The 13,918-nt window shown below is 42.4% G+C and overlaps 1 protein-coding gene across 9 annotated transcripts in view; it reads right to left on the bottom strand.

Annotated features, from left to right (window-relative positions):
• Fggy (FGGY carbohydrate kinase domain containing) overlaps positions 1 to 13,918 on the bottom strand; it is a 492,311-nt gene that overhangs the window by 315,187 nt on the left and 163,206 nt on the right. The window lies entirely within an intron of this gene.

The raw sequence follows: 13,918 nt of genomic DNA, 5'->3' as shown, positions 1-13,918 counted from the left end.
GTTTTGACTAATTGACCCAATTTCTATAATGTCTTCAAGCCTAATATTCTATCTTCCACTCCACCATTCTGTTGGCAAAGCTTCCCATGGAGCTTTTTGTTTGACATGTTGCCTTCTTCCCCATCCTTATTTCCATTTGATTTTTATTTTTTGTTTTTTGAAGTAGAGTCTCACTGTAGCCCAGGATAACCTGGAACTCACTCTGTATTCTCCGGGTGGCCTCAAACTCATAGTGATCCCCCTACCTCTGCCTCCCAAGTGCTGGGATTAAAGGTGTGTGCCACCACATCTGGCTCTCCATTTTGTTTTTCTTTGGAGTTTCTATCTTTATATTATGTTTCATTTTCTTATTTTGTTTTGATTTCTTCATTTCATCTAGCTGTTTGTGTTCTTTTGGAATTCATTTAGGTATTTGTGTCCACTCTGAATTTAGACAGGATTTCATTTATGAATTTACCCATGTCTTCTCTGAGTTCTTTTTTACATGTTGATAGTCATTCTTTTGCAGTCTTTCTCTGGTTTTCTAAGTAGCTCTCATGGGGTTCCTCTACCATGTGGTACTGGTAGTTCTTGGTAGAAGACATGGTAGCTTGGTTTTCTATGTTATCTATTTTGCATCGAGACTTGCCCATCTGGAGCTAGTATTTGGTCAGGTTTTCCTAGCACATGTGTTTGTGTATTGGCAATGCTACTTGGTCTTTGTGTGTGTGTGCTTGCTTGTCTTTGCTTTGTGTTGCTCAGTGTTCAGGCTTGGAGATACTGGTATTGCTTTTATGGAAAGGGTAGATGAGGTTACCTCAATTTGATTGCAGCTTTGCCCTGTCTCAATGTCAGATTAGCTACATCCAGGGAGAAGGTAGAAAGGGGATGCCAGGAAGAACCCAGGATCTAAAGTCAATATCAGCAGCAATTCAGGTCATCAGAGAGGTTACCAGTAACAAGCTGCCTCCTGTACTCACCAATGGATTATTGACAGCATTATGAAAAACAGGGATGGTACCTAAACTCAACAATAATTCATCTGCAGCCTACGGGCAGCAGTAGAGAAAGCACCGAACAAAACTGGAATTTGTATTCACCAATAGACCCCCCCCCCCAAAAAAAAAAGCATGGAGAAAATAGATGGCACAGAGAAATACCAAACTTGAATTCTACAACAGCTGGTCATGTTAGTAAATCACTGGAAGGAAGCAAGACTAGCGCTCACCATAGCTGGTCCATGGGAGGAAGTGGGTGGGAGAGCTGATACAGGAGAAAAGCTGGTTTTGAGATTGGCATTTGTGGGTCCACAGGGGCTCAGGAGCACTAGAGCTGGCACAGGAGGAAAGCCAGGCCTTATATCCCCAATGGCAGGTCCACAGGGGAATCAGATATGGTACATGAGGGAAGCCAGACCTGAAACTCCCCATGGCAGTCTGAGGGAACTTGGGGACTCACAGCTGACACAGGAGGAAAATCAGACCTGATTTCCCCAGTAAAATGTCTACAGGGGTGTAAAGGAACAGAGCTAGCATGAGAGAGAAGCCAGACTTGCACTCCCCAATGGCAGGTTTCCAGAGCATGAGGGAATCAGAGCTGGTACCTGAGTAAAACCAGTCCTGAAATCCCCAGTAGTGGACCTGTTGGCACACGGGAATCAGAGCTGGCCAAAAAGGAAAAACAGACCTGAAATTCCCAATATTTAAAGATAACAGGACAAAGGTTCAGGACTGAATTTTGAGTTGGTAGCTCATCCTCCCACCCAACCAGATAGAGAATAGAGTCACCTGGTTAAAATTCCACATTAAAAAAGGTTAAGAAGGGCTGGAGAGATGGCTTAGTGGTTAAGCGCTTGCCTGTGAAGCCTAAGGACCCCGGTTCAAGGCTCAGTTCCCCAGGTCCCACGTTAGCCAGATGCATAAGGGGGCGCATGTGTCTGGAGTTCGTTTGCAGAGGCTGGAAGCCCTGGCGCGCCCATTCTCTCTCTCTATCTGTCTTTCTCTCTGTGTCTGTCGCTCTCAAATAAATAAATAAAAAATTTAAAAAAAAGGTTAAGAAAACAATAGGATCTTAGTACAAGGAATTCTACACACAGACCGGAGTCCAGTTCTGAAATGGTGATCATCTGGCCCAGCCTTGGGTTTGCATGCAGAGCCCATGAACATAGCAGAAGCCTGCAGAAGCCACTCAGACCTCAGCTGTGATATGAAATGTCTCACTGCTGACTTTTCACTAAAAAAGACATGAAATAAAGTCAATGCCAACACCTAAATATACCACAGGGAGAATTCAGCTGTAGTTCTCACAGCCCCGAGGAACACTTTGTTTTAAATATAAGAGGATATGGACAGTGATGTACGGGATTTGTACCTGCTGTCATTTCCTTATTACCCTAGACCTCCCAGGCAGCTCTGATTCCAACCAGACAGGTTTGAATTCCAGCATAGCTGAAGTTTGTCTATATCGCAGAATCAACAATGTGTATGCATGCTTATGGGCACACCTGGGTATGCATGTGTGTACAAGCTTATGTACTTGAGATAAACTGGAAGATGGGGAACATGGAACAAAATGAGACTCACTGTTAATGAAAAGAGCACAAGACACCAAACTGCTGGGAAATGAGTTTAGAAAATGTCAATTCCAGATTTCCTGATACTTGCAATTTAGTTGTTGAGTTTTCAAGTCTGTTGTGATCAAATCCCAGAATTAAGTTTTCATAAAAGGATAGCAATAGCACCAAAAGAACTGAGCTGACCAGAAAATCAGAAACAACCAAGGGAGGGGAAATAAAACCAAGTGGAGAAACTACTAAAATATAAAATAATAATCCACTTGTGCCTTGAAGATTTTTATAATCACATGTATTTTTTAAAATCTCTGCATGCATGTTTGTTTTTGTAACCTAAGCTAGAAAAACAGAATCATTTTAAGTAATTTTTTCAGTGTCCAAGATAAAGTTGCCTTTTCAGTAGGCCACATCACTATAGCTTGAAATTCAGTAGACTTGGCTTCTCACTGGACTATGCTTCAGCTTTTATGCAAGTAATAAGATAATGGTCTGTCACAGACCTCAGCCTCACTGGGGTTTGCTTCTCTTTGGGTTTGTGGGGCATTCCCAGATTAAAGATTCTTCATTCCAGGCAGAGAGACCAGTATAAGAAAGGGGCTACAGTTCCTCCTTCCTTACATGGTAAGTAAAGGCCAAGATTGCTGTCAGGTTCTTTAGGACAGAACAGACCTAAGAAAGAGGACATTTTTAAAGCCTCCAACTACTCTACTCAAAGCTCACTAGGACCAAAAGTAATTAACTATAATGGACTCCAGAACAGTGGGGGGACTTAGTCATATAACATGACCCCCGCTAAATAACCTTGGGAAAGCTGCCTAATTGTAAGTCTCAGTTTTCAAAGCTGAAAAATGGAGTTATAGCTTTTAAAGTTAACATAAAATCATACAGATAAAGCACTATGTATAGTGTCATGCCTGTCACTAGAATTTAGTATATGTTCATATTATTTTAAGGATACTTTATGTAGTCAAAGGAGTTGGGTATTTAGCAGTAAATAAACTACCTGTGCATCTTCCTGAGTATTTATAGGTAATGCCACACATAGTGGCATTATCAGTACTGGAGGGCTTTCCAGGTTGCAATGCACTGGACTTGAACTCCAGGTCTATCAATTGTTGTTACTTCTATTATATTTATTATATCATATTATTATGTATTTATTATCCAAGTGACTGTGCAAATGTGGTTTAATCACTATCACTATATCCTTGTTTATAAGGAATCTTAAAGCAGGCATGGTGGTACATACCTTTAATCCCAGCACTCAGAGGGGGCAGAGATAGGAGGACTGCTGTGAGTTTGAGGCCACCCTGAGTCTGCATAGTGAATTCCTGGTCAGCCTGGGCTAGAGTGAGACTCTATCTTGAAAAAAAAAAAAAAAGAAAGAAAGAAAGAATAAAGGAATCTTAATGATATAATATTAAATATAATAAATTCCCAATAAAATCTGGTTGTATTATATGTTCCTCACTATCGTGAATAAAATCATAGGTAATTATTTTGAAAGGATAAAGTTACTTGATTTCTCTAGAGTCATCTCAGAACACATGAATCATACCTGAGGTGGAAATTACCATCAAGTCTAATTACACTGGGCAAGTGTGACTACTCTCTTCCCCCCAGTCTTAGCAAGCATCAATGCACTTAACAAACTCAGTAGTTAAGTACTCTCCCTCACTTAGTAGAGATTGAATTCCTGGTAATTCCATACAGCCATTTTCAAGCTACAAGAATTGGCATGAGTGCTAATTTATCTACTGTCCCTGATTAAGATCCAACAAATCCCTCTTACAGATGAAAAGGAGGCCAGTGAGGTTAAATAACTTGACAAAGGTCTCATATAGTAAGTGACCATTCCAGCCCCAGATTAAAGGCAGCCTAGCTCCTCATGTGCAGTCACTTTCATCTCCCACTCTGCCTCTCCACATAGCCCATACTTCCCTAGGAAAATGATGTAAGGTACTTACACAGCCTGTCTTGCTCCTCAGGACTTCACAGAAGGGGTTCTGCACTTAGCAAATTGCTTATAGTCAAACTGTGGCAGATCCCCTTCTGTAACAGGTGAAGGGAGAGAAAATGAAGTGTGTCAAATGATTTGATGGAAGATGCAGAGGTTTTACACATGTTTCTGGAAAAGTCTTCGTCTCAGGAGCATGAACAGAGAATTGCTCCCAGTGCTAAGAAACTGAACCAAGGCTAAGCTAGAGCCCCGTGAATGGTGTCGGCTAAGAAAGGGAACATGAGGAATGGTGGATTGAATCTGAACTACCCCTACAAAATCAGGTGTTTGCATACTTGATCTCCAGCTGGAGGTGTGTTTCAGGAAGGCTGTGGAACCTTTAGGAGGAGAAGCCCTGATACAGGAAGTATGTCAATAGGCGCAGAGCTGCAGTATTATGATCTTACCCCATGTCCTATTTTCTCTTCCCTTCCTCACAGTTGCAACATGAAGCTGGCTTCCCACTCCGGACTGCCATGCCTTCCCCACCATGATGAAACTTCCCCTAGAACTTGTAACCAAAATCAAACCCTATCCCTCCAAAAGCTGCTTCTGGTGAGGTGTATGTCCATAGTGAACAGGTAACTGACACATGAGGTAATTCACCTTGACCACCTCCTGCCTCGCTGGTCCCAAGTGAAGAAGAAACTGTGCTGCTGGTGTCCCCACAGACCCGCAGGGCCTAGGGCCACCTGTTTCTGTCTATGGGCAGAACCCCAGCATGCACTGATTCCAACTGCAGCATTTCAGAAAAAACAGTGCCAGTGTGTACTAGCTGCTGTCAGACAGCTAAGCACCTTTCCTATACCACAATCCTGGGCCTCTGTGGACCTGAGATCTAAGCTCTCCCTGCAGTTACAGTCTCTTTTCCTGATTCATATTGCTCACTGGACATTTCTTGGAATGGAAGAATTAAAAGCAACTGTTTATTCATATCTGCCAAGAAGAGGAGGGTGAAGTAAAAAATGTAGTCTTATTCTCTGTTGCAGGGGACAGCATCCTGCAAGACTTTATTTTCCTCCGTTCCAGATATCTGGCATTAGGAAAGGCTGATGATCATCAGGCCTGCTTGTATACTGCCTACCTAGCCTGGCATACAGAGCTGCAGGCCACCGTGGTTGGTCTTTGTCTCAATATTAACCTCATCCACAACACATTGAATTGCTACAGTCATTGCTATCCATCCTTTCTTAATACTCACAAGAACCAACTAAGCTATGACCCATATTTCTAAGCTTTGAAGAACAAGCAGGCAAGCCCCTGACTTCAAAGAACCTAGATTACATTTAGATGAGTACAACAACAACAACAAAAAAGCAATGAGTTTCTAGAGGGTAGTGAGCACTATGAGAACATGAACATGTTAACACAGGGCTGCCACATGAGACAGAAACTCAAGGAAAGCTCTCTGAGGACAGGAATCATGACTGTCACTTTTACCACTGAAGCATGGCATGCTTTAGTAAGTACGAGTCTGCTATCTTAGATATCAGTCAGCAACTTCATCTTTCTTGGCCTCCCTATTCCGTTCCTTACTCCATCCCCTTCTCTCCCTATCCTGGATAACCTCATGATATGACCTTCAGGCCCCCCTTTCACAGTTGGTTCTGTGATTTCTGTGCTTCCACCCAACATCCACAGAGGAAAGGTAGGCAGTGAACCCCAGCATGGCCATCCCTCTTGGGATATAGGGAGAGAAATGAAGACTGAGTTAGGCATAGGAGGTAGCATAGTAAACATCCTCCATCTTCTGCATAGGAGTCACTGGCTCTCAGGTGACCCATGTTAGAAGGAAACTAGCTGCAAAACAACACTGCTAGCATTCCAGGAGAAAGTGACAGAATGAATTGTACTGAAATGTGTTAAATTTCACAGATTCAAACTGTTCGAATTACAAGTATTTGTAAAATCTTAGTATTATTTAAAATAACCATCCTCAAACCCAATTCTATTATTTTGAACATATCACAATTTTCCAGAAGGAGAACCCAGCTAATTTTTGAAAAACAAGAGCTAAAGGAAACCAATTTCAGTCAAAGGTAATGGCAAGTTCTAAGACCCTGAGGAAGAAAATCCCCTCACATGGTCCAGGAATTAGAAGGAAGTGGAGGTAGCTGAGGAACAGTAATAATGAGGGACATATAAGGCATGACACCAGCCAGTGTGATGACCATGGTGAGCACAGCAGCACCTTGCTCTCACACATTTGTGCATGTGCACACTGGGCATGGGAGGTGTGTGTGCAGCTCGTCACTGAAGGACAGCTCTAACGCTCTCCCTCTACCTATTGCATACCCTTGCCAGAAGAGCCCTCTTGGAAAAAGTGTAGGCTTAGGAGAGAGGGAATTTCTGCATAGTGTCATGGGGTGGGGGACACACCTTGTTTCCCAATGTTTAAAAAAAAGTGCATAGTAATGTGGAAAGATTCTCCAAATCCCACGACAATAGCCTCAAAACACTGGAATCTTAAAATATGATTCTTCTTTGCCAATAATGTGATTTTAATCAAAAATTTAACTTCCTTACTAATATTCTATGTTTCTACCATCCTAAATCTCTTTTTGTTGACAGCTTAAGTTTTTCTCAGTGCAGCAAGGGCCTTTCTAAACTCTGACTCCCTTAAGAATAAAGCCCACAGCATCTTTCAAAATTTTTGTTGTTTTGCTTTTGGAAGTAAAGGTCTCACTCTAGCCCAGGCTTGACTAGAACTCACTATGCAGCCCAGCGTGGCTATGAGCTCATGGTAATTCTCTTGTTTTAGCCTCCCAGATACTGGAATTGTAGGCATGAACCACAATGTCTGGATTCTACTAAATTTTCAGTGTTTAATTCCTCCCAGCAGCTTGTGTATAAAGTCCAACTTGACACTTCAGCTTCACTGACCATGGCCACCACTGAACAGAACATGGAATACACAACAAGCATGTAACTGACCTCTTCCAATACAATAAATGTTGTTCTTATGTCAGAACAGGACAGTCAACACTAAATACTGCTGAACACACATGAGAACTATCAGATATGGTGACGTATGTGTGGCCTGCAATCCCAGTATCTGAGAAGCTGAGGCAGGGGATATGACAGTATCTACTGTCAACTTGATTAAATCAGCAACAAGTAAGAAACATGCTTCTCTAGCAGGTCTGTGAGGGGGTTTCCTGGAAGGGTTAATTGAGGGAGGAAAACCTTCCCCCAGAGTGGGCGGCCTTTTCAGGAGCAGCTAGTACATAAAGCAGTTCCAAGAAAAGGGCCTGTCTTTGCCTGGCTGCCCTTGCTACTGCAGCTGCTACTTTCACAGACATCAAAACCAACGTCTTCAGCTTTCCCATGTGGACTGAAGACCAGCAGCTCCCCATACCTTTAGTGCTACATTGGGATTGTCAGGCACCCAGCCTCATGGCTTGACCAGCTTCTAGGTTCTCGGTCTGGTCCGCCTGAACACAGCCATTGTTGGAATAGCCAGCCCTTATCCTGTAAGCCAGTCAAATATCCTTTATAACATACATTCATTCTGTTAGTCCTGTTCCTTTAGAGGATCCTAATACAGGTGGTCACAAATCTGTGAATATCCTGGGCTTCATGGGGTGGGGATGGGTGGGAGGACTCTGCCTGAAGCAAGCAAGCAAGCAAACAAAGCACTCAGAAGACTCAAATACTGCCAGATATCAAACAAGTAAGAGATATTTAATGTTCTTTTAAATTCTTTGTATGCATAAATTCTGCTTCTAAAATGGTGTGGGGAGCTATCAAGTGCACAAATTTTGGCTATTCTTGTTTCCCTTTTCATTCAAGTCTTTCTTCATTTATCCAACACTGACAGGGAGTATTTATGCAGACACACAAACTCATTGATGACTGGGGGAAAACAGCTCATTATTTTTCCCTTCCAGAAGACTGCAGACTTGTGAGGGAGGCAGGCAAAGGAAAATGAAGAGGAGGGGCATGGAGCATGCAAAGGAAGGAAGTATTGGCCAGGCTTGATGGACAAGGTGGTTTACAACATACACAGCACTCAGCCAAAAAGGTCAGAGGAGGAAGGAAACTCCAGCTGCAGCACAGAGATGTGAAAGTTCAAGGCATGGAGGGCAGGCTTAGTGACCCAAGGTAGTCTGGCCTTACTTTGTCAGGCATGGGCAGCAGGCATCATTGAAGGGACTGAGTGATAGAGGTATATCAAAACTGGTATGTGCAAGAGGGTCCCTTGGTGGTAGAGGGTCAGAGAAGTAAAGGCTTCCGCCTTTGTATTTCTTTGCAGCAAATAAACTGAACCACCTAATTAGTTGTGTGGCTGGGTTTTATTTTATGTCAGAGAGAGATTTCCTTAGTTAAGAAAAGACTGAAGTTTCATATGAAAATAATGATGATGGTGTCAATAGTCAGCTGATACCATGGAACATTTTAAGAACTTTCCTGTTAAGGGAAGTGTGAGCAGACCTAAAACAAGCTGAAAGGAGCAAAGTTCTGCATACATCCAAAGCCACAACTTTGTGTCAGAAACTTGGCTGAACAAGCTTGAGTATGAGTGCTGGGATCACCAATTTATGTTACTCTTATGAAAGAGCAAAAAGAAGTTAAAAATTCAAAAGGATTTTTCTGGACCTCAGAGATCTCAGAAATACAACATTTTAGTCATGTCAATATAGTAGAATCAAAAACATGTGGACTGCATTTCCCTTAAAAGACAACAGGGTACAAGCATTTGGCAAGATGCACTAGGGAAATCCTATACATGTGATACATAACTTAATACATTCATTGAACCCCCAAATCTCCTGAGTCCAGTGAGCCCCTTCTGTACACAGGTCCTAAAGTCACAAAATTGAGGCAGCTTTCTCACATCTCTTATCACACCTCCTGGAAACATGAAAACCTCACAAGGCAGTCAGGCCAAGCCTTTGCCTACAACATTATTGAGACAAGTATGTGACAAATACATATTAAGACAGCATTTACATTGGCTCACAGTTTGAGGTCAGAGTCCACCATCGTGGAGAAGGCAAAGAGGAAGGAGCCTGAGGCTGGTCAAAATGTGTCTATAGTCCAGTGGCAGAGGGAGATGACCACTGATGCTCTGATGGCTTTCTCCTTTTGACTGAGTCTTGAACCCCAATATATGGGATGGTGCTACCCACACTGGGAGCTTCTCATGTCAATCAACTTAATCCCTTACAGATACACCCAAAGATTTGTCTCCAAGTGAATCTATATCCAATAAATATCACACTACAGACTAACCATCATGAGAAAAAAATCCAAGTTGATACGCATTGAGGACTCTGAATTAGGGCTCTGGAATCTCTTCACATCCCAGTCAACACCTGGTGCTCTTACCATTCCGTCCATATCATCATACCAGGGCTCTTTGAGCTTTCTTACATTTTCCCACATGACCTCTGAGAAACTATGGTGTGCAGCCAAATCCAGAACTCTCCCTGCTTTTGTAAAATGATGTTTGACCACAATCCTGCCAGTCATTACTATTGTCACAATAAGAATCAAGGTGAATAACTGGCAGAGACCACCAGCCAGCAAAGCCAACACATTTACCACTGGGACATTTACAAAAACCTTTGCCAATATGTGCTCTGGAATTCTGCCATGGCCCTCACCCACTGTCCAGTTCTTCTTTACTTACTCAGCAGATACTTGTTCAGTACACATCAGTCTCTGCTGGACAGGGAAATGTACTATCATTAAATTTCACATGCTTCTCCCTTCATGCTTAGCTTTGGCCAACACTAGTTTGCTTAGAAAATATCTGCTCAGGGATGGCTCATAATAATCTAAGGAAGTTTTGCCCAACAGAGCTCTGTGCCATGGTGTAAATGCTCTCTATATGCAATGGTTATCCACACACAATAAGTGAGCACTTAAAGTGTTGCTGCTGTGTTTGTTTAGGAGACTCAAATTTCAATTTGATTTTATTTTAAATTGAATAATGATAGGCCAATGGTTAAAGACAACTAATTCATATTTCTAAATGAGCATTGGGAAATTTCTCCAATGAATATACACAAACAGCCAAAATACACATGAAAATTTGTTCCTCATATAGTTATGAATGTTAATAAAATAAAAACCAGGGCTGGAGAGATGGCTTAGCAGTTAAGCGCTTGCCAGAGAAGCCTAAGGACCCCGGTTCAAGGCTCAATTCCCCAGGACCCACGTTAGCCAGATGCACAAGGGGGCGCATGCATCTGGAGTTCGTTTGCAGTGGCTGGAGGCCCTGGCGTGCCCATTCTCTCTCTCTTTCTCTCTCTCTCTCTCTCTCTCTCTCTCTCTCTCTCTCTCTCTCTGCCTCTTTCTCTCTCTGTCACTCTCAAATAAATAAAAAATATTAAAAAATAAAATAAAATAAAAACCACAATGAGGTAACACGTTATACTAACTAAAATGGCTGTAAAAAGAAAATCAGATCAAGTGTTGATAAGAAAGTGGATAAAAGAAACTTTCATCTTTATATATTCCTATTAATATGTATAAAATGCTGTGTCCACTTTGGAAAGCAGGCCAATATTTCTTCAAAGAATTAAGCATACTATCTCCATATAAACCAATTCTTCCACTCTTAGGACTATGCTCAAGAAAGTTTTGTTGGCAAGGAAATGTATATGAATATTCTTAGCAGCATTATTCATAGTAACTAAATAATAAAGCAACCTAAATGCATTTCACTTGATTACTAGATAAATAAAACTGAGTATATTTACAAAATAAGAATGCTATTCATTTAAGAAAAAGAAAGAAATAGATTTTTCAAATTTTTGATCAATATGACACATAAAGACAACCCCTGCTAAGTGAAACATGCTAAGTGAAAGAAGAATAGAACATTACTGCAATGGTTAAATTCTATTGTTAATTTGATCAGATCAGGAATCAAGGAAGACACACACTTGGGTAGGTCTGTGAGGCGGTTCCAGGAGAACTGACCAAGGGAGGAAGGTTCTTCTTCAGAGGGGGCAGCCCTCTGGGGGTGTACTGTAAATACAGAAGCTTTGGGAGAACACAGAGCTTTTCCCTTAGCAGCTGGTGCTACTCCCTGGAGTGTGCAGCTAGACTGTGGCTGCTATCCTTCATGGACAACGTAACCTAGCTTTTTCAACTTTCCAATGTGGACTTAAGACCAGCGATTCTCCAGGAATCCTCTAGGCCTCTAAGCCCCAGATTTGAACTGCTAAGGCATCCAACCTTGCAGAACAAACAGCTACTGGGTTCTCTGACACACTACTCTGCAGACAGCTAATATTAGACTGCCAAACTCTATCCTGTAAACTAATCTAATAAATCCCCTTTATAATATATATTCCTTCTATCAATCCTATTCCTCTACAGAACCCTGGCTAACACAGTCACATATCATATAATTCAATGTACATGAAATGTCGAGAATAGTCAAATCACAGAGATTAAATATTAGTGTCTGCCAATGGCTAAAGATGGAGGAAATGGAGAGTAAGTCACAGTAGATGCAGAGTTTGTTTTAGTTTGACAAAAATTATCTGGAATTACATAGTAGCAATACTTGAATAAAAGTGTTATTTTACTAAAATACTGAATTGTGCATTTAAAATGGTGATGCCTATGGCATAGGAATTGTATTTCGATAAAAATAAACACCTACATGAGGTGAGTAGCTATCATATTGGACTGCTAAGACCTAGGACATCCATACCATGACAATTGTGTTCTTCTCCACTTTCCTGTTTAAAAGCCCAAGTTGACCATGCAACTTAATTCCAGCCAGTGAAGCTAAAGTAGAAATGTAGTAAGAGGGAAGGCTCCTGGGAAATCTTTTCACTTCTCATCTAAAAACAAAAAAAATTCCAATATTTCTTCTTTTTCCCTCTTCTTCCTGTGTGGTGCCTAGGACTCCAGCAATTATCTTGCAACCATGAGACAACTAGTGAAAGGCCCAAGAATTCAGAAGCTCAGAAATACTATCACGCTCCAAGAGGAGCTTAAGCGGGCTCCCTGCATACCTCAAACTCCAGGCTTTACTCTCTGTTGGAAGCAAGTGAAGAATCCCTCTTCTCATATCAGAGCCCGCTCCTAATATAAAACTAGGTAAAAAGGGCATGAGATAGCCCTCAAGGATGGGAAATGAGTAATGAAGTGAACCACTTATTTGGTTTCTGTAAATAGCCTGCACTATAAGCCTTACACTATAAGCCTTAATAGCCCACACTGTAAGCCTTAGTAGCTCGCACCATAAGCTGTAGCAGCCTGCCTCAGACCACCAAGGTCATAGGAGGCTGATACCATACTCTGCTACCCCCACCTAAGGAATTGCGAAAAGGCTGACCCCCAAGGTCATAGGAGACTGGTACCACACTCTGCTACTCCCACCCAAGGACCTGCACAAATGCTGACCACCAAGGTCATAAACTAATTGGCTTAGAAACTATGGGGTGGCACAAACTGACTGGCTAACACCTTGCGGGCTCCTGATATTAAAAAATGATTGGTCTAATGCACAGGCTTTGTTAGAAACCCTATAAAAACTGTCCTGTTCCTGCATTCGGGGCTCTGCAGTCCTCTACCCCTGTGCGGTGTACGACTGTGGGCCCCACAGCACTTGGAATAAAATCCTCTTGCAGTTTGCATCAAGACTGCTTCTCGTGAGTGATTTGGGGTGTCGCCATATCCAGGCAGAGCGTGGGGTCCCCCTCCCGGGATTCCTTCACTAGCATCAGAGTAAAGGGAGAAGTATTAAAAAACATATCAGCCATATGGGGTATGTTGGCCCACATTTGTAATCCTAGCCCTGGGAGGTAGATGCAGGAAGATCATCCTTGACTACACAGTGGGATTGCAGTCAGCCTGAGCTGCATGAACCAATGTCTCAATACAAAGAAAGTAAAGGTATAAGAACCTTGGCATGGTTAAGCCACTGTTGGACAGTAATATTTAAGAACCTATAAAATGGCCTCATTGTCAATATGGTAATACTATATACAAGGCATCATAACAACCCCTGTTGTGGAGAGCCCCTCGGGCCAAGCCCTAAAGATGGTGCCTGACGGAAGTTCTATGCTTGGGACAAACAAGTCCATATTTGGAGGAGCTCGCCCTCACCGCTGCTCATTGGCTTCTGATGCTTCCATATTTGGAGGAGCTCGCCCTCACCGCTGCTCATTGGCTTCTGATGCTTCCATATTTGGAGGAGCTCGCCCTCACCGCTGCTCATTGGCTTCTGATGCTTGCCTGGAGAGGTTGCATAGCCTGGGGTGATTGGGAGGAGTGAGTGCGCTTATAAGGAAGCCCCTTCCGAGGCTCGGGGGAGATGAAGCTTGAAGTTGCCTGAATAAACTGCTGTAAGAAGAACTGGTGGTTGTGTCTTCCTTGCTGGTCGAGGCGGATGTGAC

Source organism: Jaculus jaculus, chromosome 5, assembly GCF_020740685.1.
Source record: "Jaculus jaculus isolate mJacJac1 chromosome 5, mJacJac1.mat.Y.cur, whole genome shotgun sequence".
Classification (NCBI taxonomy): domain Eukaryota; kingdom Metazoa; phylum Chordata; class Mammalia; order Rodentia; family Dipodidae; genus Jaculus; species Jaculus jaculus.
Note: the sequence above shows the minus strand (reverse complement) of the source record. Positions and strands in the feature narration are given on the sequence as shown.